The 12,401-nt window shown below is 38.4% G+C and overlaps 1 protein-coding gene across 1 annotated transcript in view; it reads right to left on the reverse strand.

Annotated features, from left to right (window-relative positions):
- Window positions 1-12,401, reverse strand: part of PRKD1 (protein kinase D1) — a 114,771-nt gene that overhangs the window by 42,265 nt on the left and 60,105 nt on the right. The window lies entirely within an intron of this gene.

Below are 12,401 nucleotides of genomic sequence, written 5' to 3' on the forward strand. Positions count from 1 at the left end.
CTTAATATCACTTAAATATGAGCCAGCAGTGTGCTGCAGCTGCCAAAAAAGCCAATAAAGTTCTAGGCTGCATAAACAGAGGGATAGAAGCAATATCACATGAAGTGTTAATACCACTTTATAATGTCTTAGTAAGGCCACACTTGGAATACTGCATTCAATTTTGGTTGTAAAAAAGATGTTAAGACTGTAGAAAAAAATGCAGAGAAGAACAACAAAGATAATTAGGGGACTGGAGACTAAACCATTTGAAGAATGGTTTTAGGAACTGGGTATGCCTAGTCTGATGAAAAAAAGGAGTAGTGGTGACATGATAGCAGTGTTCCAATATATCAAGGGCTGCCACAAAGAAGAGGGAGCTAGGTTATTCTCCAAACACCTGAGGGTAGGACAAGCAATAGGTGGAAACTAATCAAGGAGAGAAGCAACTTAGAACTAAAAAGAAATTTCCTGACAGAACAATTAATTAGTGGAACAACTTGCCTCCAGAAGTTGTGAATGCTCCAACACTGGAAGTTTTTAAGAAGAGATTGAATAACCATTTGTCTGAAGTGGTGTAGGATATCCTGCCTAAACAGGGGGTTGGACTAGAAGACCTCCAAGGTCCCTTCCAACTCTGTTTATTCTATTCTATTCTATTCATTTCTAGAAATTAAGAAAGAATCGAGAAATATATGTCCCAATGAATATGGAGATTTCTTAATTTCTATGAAGATGGAAGGATTAAATCATTTTAGCCAGAAAGATGGAAAAAGCAGCATTTCATCCCTGACATATATGAGGCAAATCCATTCACAGAACACAAATTTGCTGGCCTAATGAAATAAAAAATGTTTAGGTCAACAACTAAATGGAGCATAGTGTGAATAAATTGAAGGGCTCAGAAATAATTATTTCTACGACAACTGCAAGACTACTTTGAGAGGAGTACATTTGTTTTGCATCATTTGCATTTGTTTTCGTAGAAGACATCTAACTTTGTGTAAGTTACATATCTCTTCAGAAATCAAATTCAAACTAGTTACCAACTAAGGCAACTTCATTGATGTTAATGAGTATCAGGTTTGTTCCCTGCTTATGTGCAGTGGGATGCCCTACCAATATTGGTGGGAGGGTGGTTTTCTCCTTGATAATTCCTTGATTAAAGTATTGGTTTTGGTTTGGTTTATATATTGGTTTGTGTGCTATCATGATGCATCAAATGTACCATATAGGGAATCCAGGTGGCCCTCGCTAACCTATCATTTGTTGAACAACCATTTGCAGTCAGACCCATTTGACACTGTAAAGGAGGCCTACAATGGTTATCACATATGCAGCATATCCATAGTCACATAATTACAATTTGAAATCTTCACTGCTAACTTCAAACCAGCAAAGTCAATGTGGAAATCATTGACTTATTGACTAGAAATAACATGAATTTCATTTTCTGATCACATTGCCTCGCAACAGAGTTGCCTGCCCCAATGGTGATCAATAAATGAAAACTATCTATATACTCCAGCTATGGTCTGGCCACTTTGGACATCACTTCTAATCAAACAATAGCTTGGTTTTTCCAGGGTTCCACTTTGGTTCTATGAGTACTGTCGTGGCCTTCACCAATTCCAATAGTCATTTCTTCTCCTGATATCAAAGATAGCATATTTGACTTAAGCTAACAAGGACTTGCTTTAGTTTTATTTTGAAACATGTTTTTGTTATTAAACAAGATGCCATAAACAACTAAAATATGAACATTTAGTTTCTCCTCTTGATGTACAATTATGTTTATTTAAACACACAGGATCATTTTCAGAAGATATTCATATATTACTCATAAGTAAACATAATAGTAATAACTCCCAATACTGCAGCCTCCATTACTGTAGCAATTTTATTATTATACAGCCTTCATCCTAATATTCCAAGTCAGTTGATTGGGAAATAACTAACATATATCTTATTAAAACCACTGTTTGTCCAGGAAGGCTATTTACAGATTAATTATGGGATTATCACAACTCCTTTTCTTGACATAAAATCAGAATGAGTAAACAGACTTGAGGGCTAAACCCAAACAAAAGTGACAACTCAAAAAAATGTTAAATCAATCAAACATGTTTTCTATTAATTTATCCCATTATGTAGGGTGTGTGGTGAGCAGGGCTTCAAGATGACTTTAGTGGGTTTTTTTCAGCTGCAACATGTGAAGACAAAAAAAAATGTAACATTGCATTAGAAGACATCCAGAGGATTTCTTCTTCACAAATGAGTAATTCACACTAGCGTTAAAGTAGGATGAAGACCAAAGAAGAATGCTTTTGATACCTATAAATAAGCTTTCGTTACATTTAAAATAATTTGAGCACAAATGATGAATACAAAATATTCATTTAGAAGTGAACTATGTGAACCAATAATCCATAAATATACCTGTAATGCAATTTTAAATGTCACAATAGTAAAAAAAAAATGTAGTACCACAGTCAGAGAAATTCCCGTGGAAACATAACTATGAAATATTATTCCAAATAGCAATAGCAATAGCAGTTAGACTCATATGCCGCTTCATAGGGCTTTCAGCCTTCTCTAAATGGTTTACAGAGTTAGCATATTGCCCCCACAGTCTGGGTCCTCATTTCACCCACCTCGGAAGAATGGAAGGCTGAGTCAACCTTGAGCCGGTGAGATTTGAACCACTGAACTGCAGATAACAGTCAGCTGAAGTGGCCTGCAGTACTGCACCCTAACTACTGCGCCACCTCGGCTCTTAATCCAACAGCAATTGAGAATCATACAAAGATTAATCTTATGTTAATCAGCCCTATATATTTTTCTAACACAAGCCTATGTGTTTGATATTTTAACCTAATTTTATTTAACAAAAATGTAATTCTAAAGTTTCTCAGCAATATTCCAGGGTGAAAATTTAAAAACAGTTTGTCCACACTTGAATGTTAGCTTTCAAGGAATATGCAAAGCTGCAAGGGGACTGCTTTGATTCCATAAAGCTTCCATCAGATTACTCCAACGAAGCACATTCATGAACACAAATGGGGACATTTGTATACAGTAATGCCAGTAAGCGGATGTGGTGGGTCAGTGGCTGAGAAGCTGAGCTTGTTGATCAAAAAGGTCAGCAGTTTGGTTGTTTGAATCCCTAGCACCGCATAATGGAGTGACTCCTGATACTTGTTCTGGCTTCTGCCAACCTAGCAGTTCGAAAGCATGTAAAAAATGCAAGTAGAAAAATAGGAACCACCTTTGGTGGGAAGGTAACAGCATTCCATGTGCCTTTGACGTTTAGTCATGCTGTCCATATGATCATGAAGACATCTTTGGACAGCACTGGCTCTTTGACTTTGAAACAGAGATGAGCACCTTACCATGTAACAAAGCCAAGCCCAGAAAAGTCAACATTCATCTACACTACTGACAAGGTTAAACCAGCTATCCTAGAAACAAAAATGGGAAAATTACAGCATACCTTTTAAACAGCTTTTGAAAGGGTTTGGTATTCAGTTAGGATAGAACTCATTGCATTAGTTCAGGATAATTTAGGTTCTTTGCTGGGCAATTCAGAGGCTGTTGTACTATCCTTCACATCCCTGCCTGAAAAGAGGTGCAGATAGAATATTTTTAAAAAACTAAAGAAGAAAATGGGAAGACATCCAGTGCCACATTGCAGGACCAATTTCAATTAACAAATTCACTGCCCTAGCTATTCTCATCCTTTTATTTCAAAAGATGAAGTAGTTGTAGGTGCTTTGATGCTTCCTTATCACAGCCTATGGATCTTTTTAAAACAAAAAACAGCATTTTAATCCTGAATTATAAATTTAAATAAGACCTGTCTTGAATCTCAGATCTCTAGTTTAAATCGTACCACATAATTCACACCAGCAGAATACTAATTCCATAAATCTATGCTCATTAAGCATCACTAAGCCCTTAGAACCCACTTCAGATTAGAAGCATATTTAGGATTGCAATGCAATTGTTTCTTCCCATTCATTTGAATGGTAAACTGCAGTAAATCACTTTATGCCTTATTTATGAGCAATTTAGAAGAGCTTTCTGCTGAATTATACACTGTGTTTTACTATAGTGTATAATTTTATTATTTCTTTTCCTTGAACATTTGTAGTTGTTTTACCTTAAGTATGTGGATAAAACATAAACCTTAAAAAATCTAACTAATACTCCACTATAAAACTAATACACTTGCAGGATTTCATTGAGTAATTTGTTTAATTAACATATCCCCAACAATAATTCTTTTGGAAGGGTTTATGTCACTGAACCTATATACTACTAAAGGTTTCATATTTATTTGTTTGTAACATTAAATTGGGTGAGATTGGAAGATGCAGGACAACAATTATTGAACTAATAAAATCCAAATAAGTTAACTTACAGAATGCTGGAACCCATGAGTTCCATGGAAATGAAATTTGGGACAGCTGCTGCCATTTCAGTGCCACTGTGCTAATGGTGTTCAGTGTCTCCACTGCACTGCCATGGTCAACTATGGTCAGATGATTCTCACTTTTAACATATTCTGATAGCTTCCCAGAAGTCGATAAGGAAACCAGAAGGAACTGATATGATGCTCCTTGCCACCTTCCCACTAACAAAATCAGTGCTTAGGGGAATAAGTCAATGGGGAGCCCTGGAAACCACCCTTGCACCATCTGCCAGACCTTCTGGGTTTGCACTGCATTAACTACTTGCACATTCCCTCCTTCCTTCCCCCAATTGGCAGCAGCCACTTACCTGCCAGCTGGAAAGGGAATATGGAAAGAGGAAGGGGGGAACATTTTGAACATTCCCTGCCAGCTTCCTACAAGCAAAGTCAATGGGGAAGCCAGCAGGAAGTAAGAAATCATTCCCATTCCGAATGCCTTTTTGCCCACCCATGGTCATTAAGAGTCATGTCCTAGGATTCTGATTTAGCTGCAAGATGGGCTCCTCCACCACTTACTTCCCCCCTTCCCAAGCAAACCCTTCTAGGATCTCTGCACCTCTCTAAAGTGTGCAACTCAGGAACAAGCAGCAAAACATTGCACTTATCAGGGAAGTATGACAACATCTGTGCATATTAAGCAGGGAAAGGCTCTAAGCCTCATTGAAACATTATTCCCTTGCTAGACGCAACTGCAGCATCTGGCTTGCATACCATACCATGAGTCATGATATCCAGTTATTTACACCCTGGCTTGCATTGTAAATCATCTGCTTGACTTTGTACTGCTGACTTGGAATTCACATTTCTCACCTAAGTCCTTATCTATATCTGACTGCTGTTTTCTGCTGCCTTGCTGTACAAAACTTGCAGAAGCAATTCTTCCTTCTAACATAGTGTGGTCTTAGGAACTGGGTCTGTCTCCTGAAGGAAATCCAGCACATCAAATTTCGTTTCATTGTTTAGGTAAAGAAATATCTCTGAAATGATGACCCAACAAATCATGGCCTGTCTAGTTTTATCTAAAGAGGATTAGAATATATCATGAATCCTTATTTGAGAAATAATTTTATTATTATATCGACTGCAAGCCATTATATTTCTTATATCCTTTTTCCGCTATCAATGTTTCTGTCTGAAAGGAGGTGAACTGAAATCCACCTTGAATTAAGACCATTTTCAATGCAAACTTGCCAAATGTAAGTCACCCACTCTCTTTCTTCTTGTTTGTCTGTGGCTTGACTGAGTCATAATCTTTTGTTCTGTTCGAAAGGGCATGGTCAAGAAAATAGCAAGACATATTGTTCCTAGAGATGTAAAGTCTAGGTACCGTATATACTCGAGTATAGGCCGAGTTTTTCAGCCCACTTTTTGGGCTGAAAAAAGCTGCCTCGGCTTATACTCGAGTCAGTGAAAAATTTGCCCAAATGGAGGAGAAAAAGGGGCGCCCCTTTTTCTCCTCCATTTCGGGACCCAGTGGAAGTTCTCTGCGCGAGGTGAAATGGCCGGCAGCAGCCTCACTCTCCTGCCGTGGCTTCCGTTTCAGTCGCGCAGAGAACTTCCACTCGCTTCCCGGGCTTGTGTTCTGATGAGGGGGAAAGAGAGGACTTTCCTTACGCCCGCATGAGAGCTGGACGTAAGGACTTTACCCCATTGATGAGGCGGGCGGCGCGGATTGTAGCAAGGACGGCCGCCGATCGCAGCCTGGCTGCGCTGGCGGGGACGGGCGGGGCGGGGTGGGATGAGACTCCCCACTCGCCAAGATGGTAGGACTCCAAGTCCCATCCCCTCCACCCGTCCCCACCAGCGCAGCCCCTGCCGCATCAGCCGGAATCTAATTTCCCCCTCATCAGAGCTCGGCGCGGATTGTAGCAAGGACGGCCGCCAATCGCAGCCCGATTGCGCCAGGGGGTTCCGCTGGTTGAAAGAAAGTCCTTCTTTGCACCAAGCGCTTTTCCCTCCCAACTAATTATAACTAATTATATTAATTAGATAGATCAGTGTTTCTCCACCTTGAAGACTTGAAAATATGTGGACTTCAACTCCCAGAATTCTGGGAGTTGAAGTCCACACACTTTCAAGTCTCCAAGGTGGAGAAACACTGAGATAGATGATCCACGGTGTTTATTTTTGGAAAAAAGCGCCTCCTGCTCTGGACTGCCGGGAACGCGATCGCGTCTCTCTCTCTCTCTCTCTTCCCCCCACCCCCGGCTGTTCCCACCCGGGAATGTTCTGGCGGGCTAGGCAGAGGGTGCGTGTGCGTGCATGTGTGTCAAGGGTGGGGAGGCTAAGAGGGCGAGGTGAGATCCTGGCGGGGACCGCATTTCACCCGCCGAGCTTCCTTTTCCCCCGTCTTTTCCTCCGCTTGCCGACTTCCTTTCTCCCGTGGCTGACAGGTGGGTGGGTTTCCCTCCTCCTCCTCCCTGCTGGACGTGGATCTGCGGCGTGGGTGGCCGTCCTTGTTGCCCGCCGGCAGCAGGTCGCGGCAAAGAGAGGGAGAGGGAGAGAGAGAGAAATGCCGCCGCTCCCCGGCTCGCCTCTTTTTCCCGGGATCGCCGTGATGCTTTGAGTTTTCCTTCTGCGGAGGTGGGGTGGAAAGAAGAAGAAGTGGGGCCCTTCCCCGCTTCTTCTCGGACTACCTAAGCGTTGGGTGCGCTGTCCCCATCTGGGAAAGTAGTGCTGACTCATCAGGTGTCTGGGAACGGGTGGGGCTGAGGAGCGGCTGGGGGTGGGGGGTGTTTCACAGAGCGGCTGGGGGTGGGGGGTGTTTTACAAAGGGATGAGGTGGACTGAATTACCCCCTTGTATCTGCTGCCTTGTTTAGTGATTGTTTTGTTTGCAGCTATAATGATGGTGAAAAAGACCTGTAAAGCAAAGGAAAACTGAATAGGATCCTCAGCCCAGTCACAGTTTCATTTAACAACCATTTAATGACCAAGATACTAGTCCCAGTTATGTTCACTAAATAAGGATTATCTGTAAACTGTTCTTTTGGTATCCACGTATGCAAAAGACTGATAGCTGTAGGAGATGACCAAGCTGAGCCCAAGGGAAGGGTCAAACACATCAATGGCCAACGTAATTGTTTCAGGGTTCATTTTATTTACACCAAATATAATTCATTTAAGAAATTGGACAGCACATCCTTTATTAGTTTCAAATTCTTTCTTTAAAGATATCCATGGTGGAATGTAACATGCTGAAAGCAACAGTGGCAATGGGATGCTTTTGTGGCCCTTTGGGATAACCAAGAAATAAGTGTGTGTGTGTGTGTGTGTGTGTGTGTGTGTGTGTGTGTGTGTGTGTGTGTCAGAGAAGAATTTTTAACACAGGTATGTTGTACATGCATACATTTGGACAAACTTTGCAGAAATCTCCTCTTTTTTAAGTTTTATTTGGCATCATTCAATAGAGCAAAGTCTGAAAATGAAGCTGCATGCTACTGTAGGAGTCCAACAGTTTAGCAAATAAAAAGAGAACTTAGTGTTCCAGGGAGATGAATTTAAACTGCATGGAGATGAGGTGAGTGAAGTATTTCATTGAATACACCGGTATTGTGTGATAATAATTTGTTATCCAGAGCAAATTTTTACAATGGCTACTGTATATTTAATGGGCACAGGCAGGCTGTATATGTTATTCAATGGGCAATGGCAGGCTGTAATTAATGGACACAGGACAGGCTGTATATTCAATGGGCACAGGCAGGACACTGGTAGAATGTATATTATGAGCCTATGAGTTTTGAAGGATTTTAACTCGTGTTTTAGCTTGGTTGCTGAATGAGCTAAGGTTTTTGTACTTTTAAAGTTATTGTTGATACCATATTGTTTTTATTGACCCTCTTTTCCACTTACAGAGCTAGTTTACTGTTTTTCTTTGAAATAAATATTCAAAAACATTATTGGTATCTATTTTTATTTTTGAAATTTACCGGTAGCTGCTGCATTTCCCACCCTAGGCTTATACTCGAGTCAATAACTTTTCCAGTTTTTTGTGGTAAAATTAGGTGCCTCGGCTTATATTCGGATCGACCTATACTCGAGTATATACGGTACTCTTAAATAAATCATGAGCTCTATAAAATTCCAAAAGCAGTCTGCACCGTAAAATATGAGAGGAACAGGGCATTTTAAAGAAAAAAAGTTTAAAAATGTGAAGTTGTAAGTATTCTTGTATGTGAAATACTTCTGGAGATCTAAGCACAACCTGGCAACAAAAGTATCTTCTCTTTTCTGTTTTCTCTTGCTGGCAATATCCTCTGTAACTAACTCCCTGCTCACATCACACTAACAATCCATTTCAGTCACCGTCATTGGAATGTGCGTCCTAATTAGTCACAGCCATCAACCATTATGGTTAAGTTCAGAAATATCAACTGAGGATGAATAATCACGAATAAATGAAGTTCTGCATAACTAGTGGTCAGACTTGTAGTAACATTCCTGGCTTGTCATTCTCCACAATCTATCAAAATGGTTAAACTGCTATACCAAAATCCAAGTTATACAAGGAACTTTCAATTTGTTGCACATCAATTGTTTTCACATGACACAATGAACTACAAATATACAAATGTAGTTTACAGCTATCGGATTGTGTACCTATAGCAATGGTGGGTTGCTCCCGGTTCAGCCCAATTTGGCCGAACCAGTGGCGGCGGGAGGCTCCGCCCATCCAACTGGATGCTTCTGCTCATGCCCAGAAGTGTCATGCACAAGAGAGAGCACACAGGGGAGTGAGCCCGAACCAGTAGTGAAAAAATGGGCACCCACCACTGACCTATAGCTTATGGTTCAGAACAATATGTGAAACTAGATAAGACCATATTAAAGTTCAACATCAATAAGCATGCTATATAAACATAGGTATCAGGAAAACAACTGATTACGCCACATTCAATTTGATATTTCTAATAGGTTACACACTAAATATGCTTCCACTTTGGAATATATTTTTAATTACTGTACCTATATTCTACTAATTTAGTCACTTCATCAAAGAATGAAATAAGATTGGTTTGCATGATCTTTTAACAAACTCCTGCTGACTTCTAGTTGTTACTTTATTTGTTTCTAGATGTTCACAGATCTATTTTTTGATTATCTTTTCCAGTATCTTCCTGATTGGTCTATAGTTTCCCGAGTCTGAGGTTTTTTTTTGTTTTTTTTCCCTTTTTTGAAGATAGGAACCACATCAGCTCTTTTCCAGTCCTCAGGTAGTTTCCCAATGCTCCTGGTTTTTGAAAGATATGGTACAATGGTTCTTAGATGGCATCTGCCAACTCCTTTAGAACTGTGGGATGTAATCCACCAAATCCCAGTGATTTATAATCATCAAGATCATATAGGTGTTCTATTACATATTTTCTTGCTTATTTTAATTTTTATTTCTAGTCTGTCTTTTATAGTTATGTTTTTGGTAGATTGGGCTATAGTTTCTTTTTGTGTGAAGACTGAAAGCTCTGCTTTCTCTCTACTGCCTGTTACTTCCTTGGCATTTTCTATCATTAGTGGACCGACTGTTTCTTTGTTTTTTTTTCTTGTTATTTATATGCTGAAAGAATTTTTTTTAATTCTTTGACTTTTGTTGCAAGTCTTTGTTCATTCTGAGCCTTTGCTTTGTTGACTTCATCTTTGCAGATTTTGGCTATCTGCTGACATGCTGCCTTTTTTATGTGTCCCTCTTTCCATTTTTTGTACTTACCCTTCTTTCAGTTTATCAGAGAGATATTTGTGCAACCATGGTAGGTTCTTCTTGGATTTGTTGTTTTTCTTTTTCAGTGATATTGGGCTAGACTGGGATTCTATGATAATATTTTTCAGAGTTTCTCAAGTTTCTTGAGTTGTTTTCCCTTTAGGATTTTCATCCAAGGAATCTTTCTCAATCTCTCCCTGAGTTTGTCAAAATCAGCTCTTTTAAATTTTCTGACTCTGATATCATTATCATTATTGATGTGTTTGCATTACAGTAGAATCTATGGTCATAACCATAATTTATTCCATAAATTTGGCTGCAAACCAATTTAGTCATGATCCAAACCTAATTTTAGAAATTTTGCACTTACAAAAAAATGGTGTAGAAGGGGAAATCAGCCACGAAAAAAAGTGTGAATTTTTTTGGTCAGAACCCGATTTGGTCATGGTCAGAAGTGTTTCTGATCAGAGGTTCTATTGAATATTGAATTCCAATATGCCATGGTCACTTTCACTCAAGGTTTCTGCAATTTCAACTCCATCTTCTCTGTACATGAGAATCTCATAAATATCTAATTACCTGCCAATCTGCCTTTAATTTGATTCATAAAGGTTTGACATAAGTATGAATCACAAACTGACACACAGATAGAATTAATAGAATCATTTTTTTTAAACTGTCAGCATACACATAACCTTATATTTGAGTCAAAATGTGGATTGGGGTGGATAATTTCTTATTTCTTCTTCTGAAATAATCATTGCTACATTTCCTCCATATAAGAATGATTACTATATTCTTGGAAGTATGTGGAAGAATGAGGTTTTTTAAAAGAAATTACAGAAAAATAACCAGATTTTTAGACACCACAGAATAATATCATAGGAAACTTATAAAAAGCAATCCATATATGATTTGTTGTATAGTGACTATGCATAGGTTGTAAATGGTATGCTTACTAACCCTAAAAAACTACTATTTTCCATTTCATACTCTCAGACTATCTGAGATCAGATTTGCTCATTAGAGGGCTATACCTTGAACAATTTATAATGTTCAGCTTACTTCTAGACAGTTACCGGTGCAATGTTATTTCACATGGTCCAATATAGCACTCAGATGCAGAAAAGGATTAAAAAAATCATTTTCCATCATTGGGTTAAAAAAAAAAGAGCCCTTATTTCTAAAGAAAAATGCCTGTATGAAATATCTCATTTTCTCTCTGATTACATTAAGTTGATATGCAATGATTCCCATGTGCCTTCAAGGATAAATCTGTAAAATGTAATTTTATATTGAATCAGTGCTGGTATAAACTTTAAGATTTCGGGTAAAACTATTATATAATAGTTTTCATTTCTTTCAATTATGTGATGCTGTGAATTTCACTGGCAGGTGGCATCAATCTGGCTTAAAAAAAAGTTTTAATCTATTAATGCCTGATGGAACAAACCTGTGAAAATATCTCCGGTGTTCCACTTTTTTTACATTGTATAAGAAACCTGTAATTTTACATGCCAGGGAAGACATCATCTCAAATTGAATGCCTATTCAAATTTATAGAACATCATTTTAAATGTACTTTTCTTTTCTGAACAAAAAAGAACCAGATATATGAAGACACACATGAGTTCTGATCCAACTTTACAACAATGTGCTACTATAGAGCAGCTATTCTTTGTCTCTTCAAAAAGAAGAAGATGCTTATCCCTGTGGGATCTGTCAAATTCAGGATATAAAAATCTTTCACATAGAACAATGTTTGATAGAAAAAGAAAAGATACCTCTACATCAAAATATGAATATTTAAAATAAGATATTTTTCATATTATTTGAATGCCTTAATGTCTTGCATCCCATTACATCTCATAAACATAAATAGAACCAACTTTTCTAAATTTATTGCTTAAATTTCACTGGACAATATGCTCAAAAATGACTAAGGGAAAATGCTTTACCTAGATTTTGACTACATTTCAGTACATTGCAAATAATTACACTCAAAATAGAATAATACACAGATTTATCTGGAAATAACTCAAACGAACTCACAGAATAGATATTGTAGAACTGAGTATAACTAAAATCATATATTATGTACCAATTAAACTCTTGCTTTTTTTTCTTCTCATGTGGTTCCACAGCAAGACATTGTCCCTAGTATCCAAACATTTAATCATGTGACAATACAAACCACTTCATTTGGTTGAAAAACAATTAAGAAACTATTTTCAGCCAACTCTCTGTCCCTATA

Source organism: Thamnophis elegans, chromosome 1, assembly GCF_009769535.1.
Source record: "Thamnophis elegans isolate rThaEle1 chromosome 1, rThaEle1.pri, whole genome shotgun sequence".
Lineage (NCBI taxonomy): Eukaryota > Metazoa > Chordata > Lepidosauria > Squamata > Colubridae > Thamnophis > Thamnophis elegans.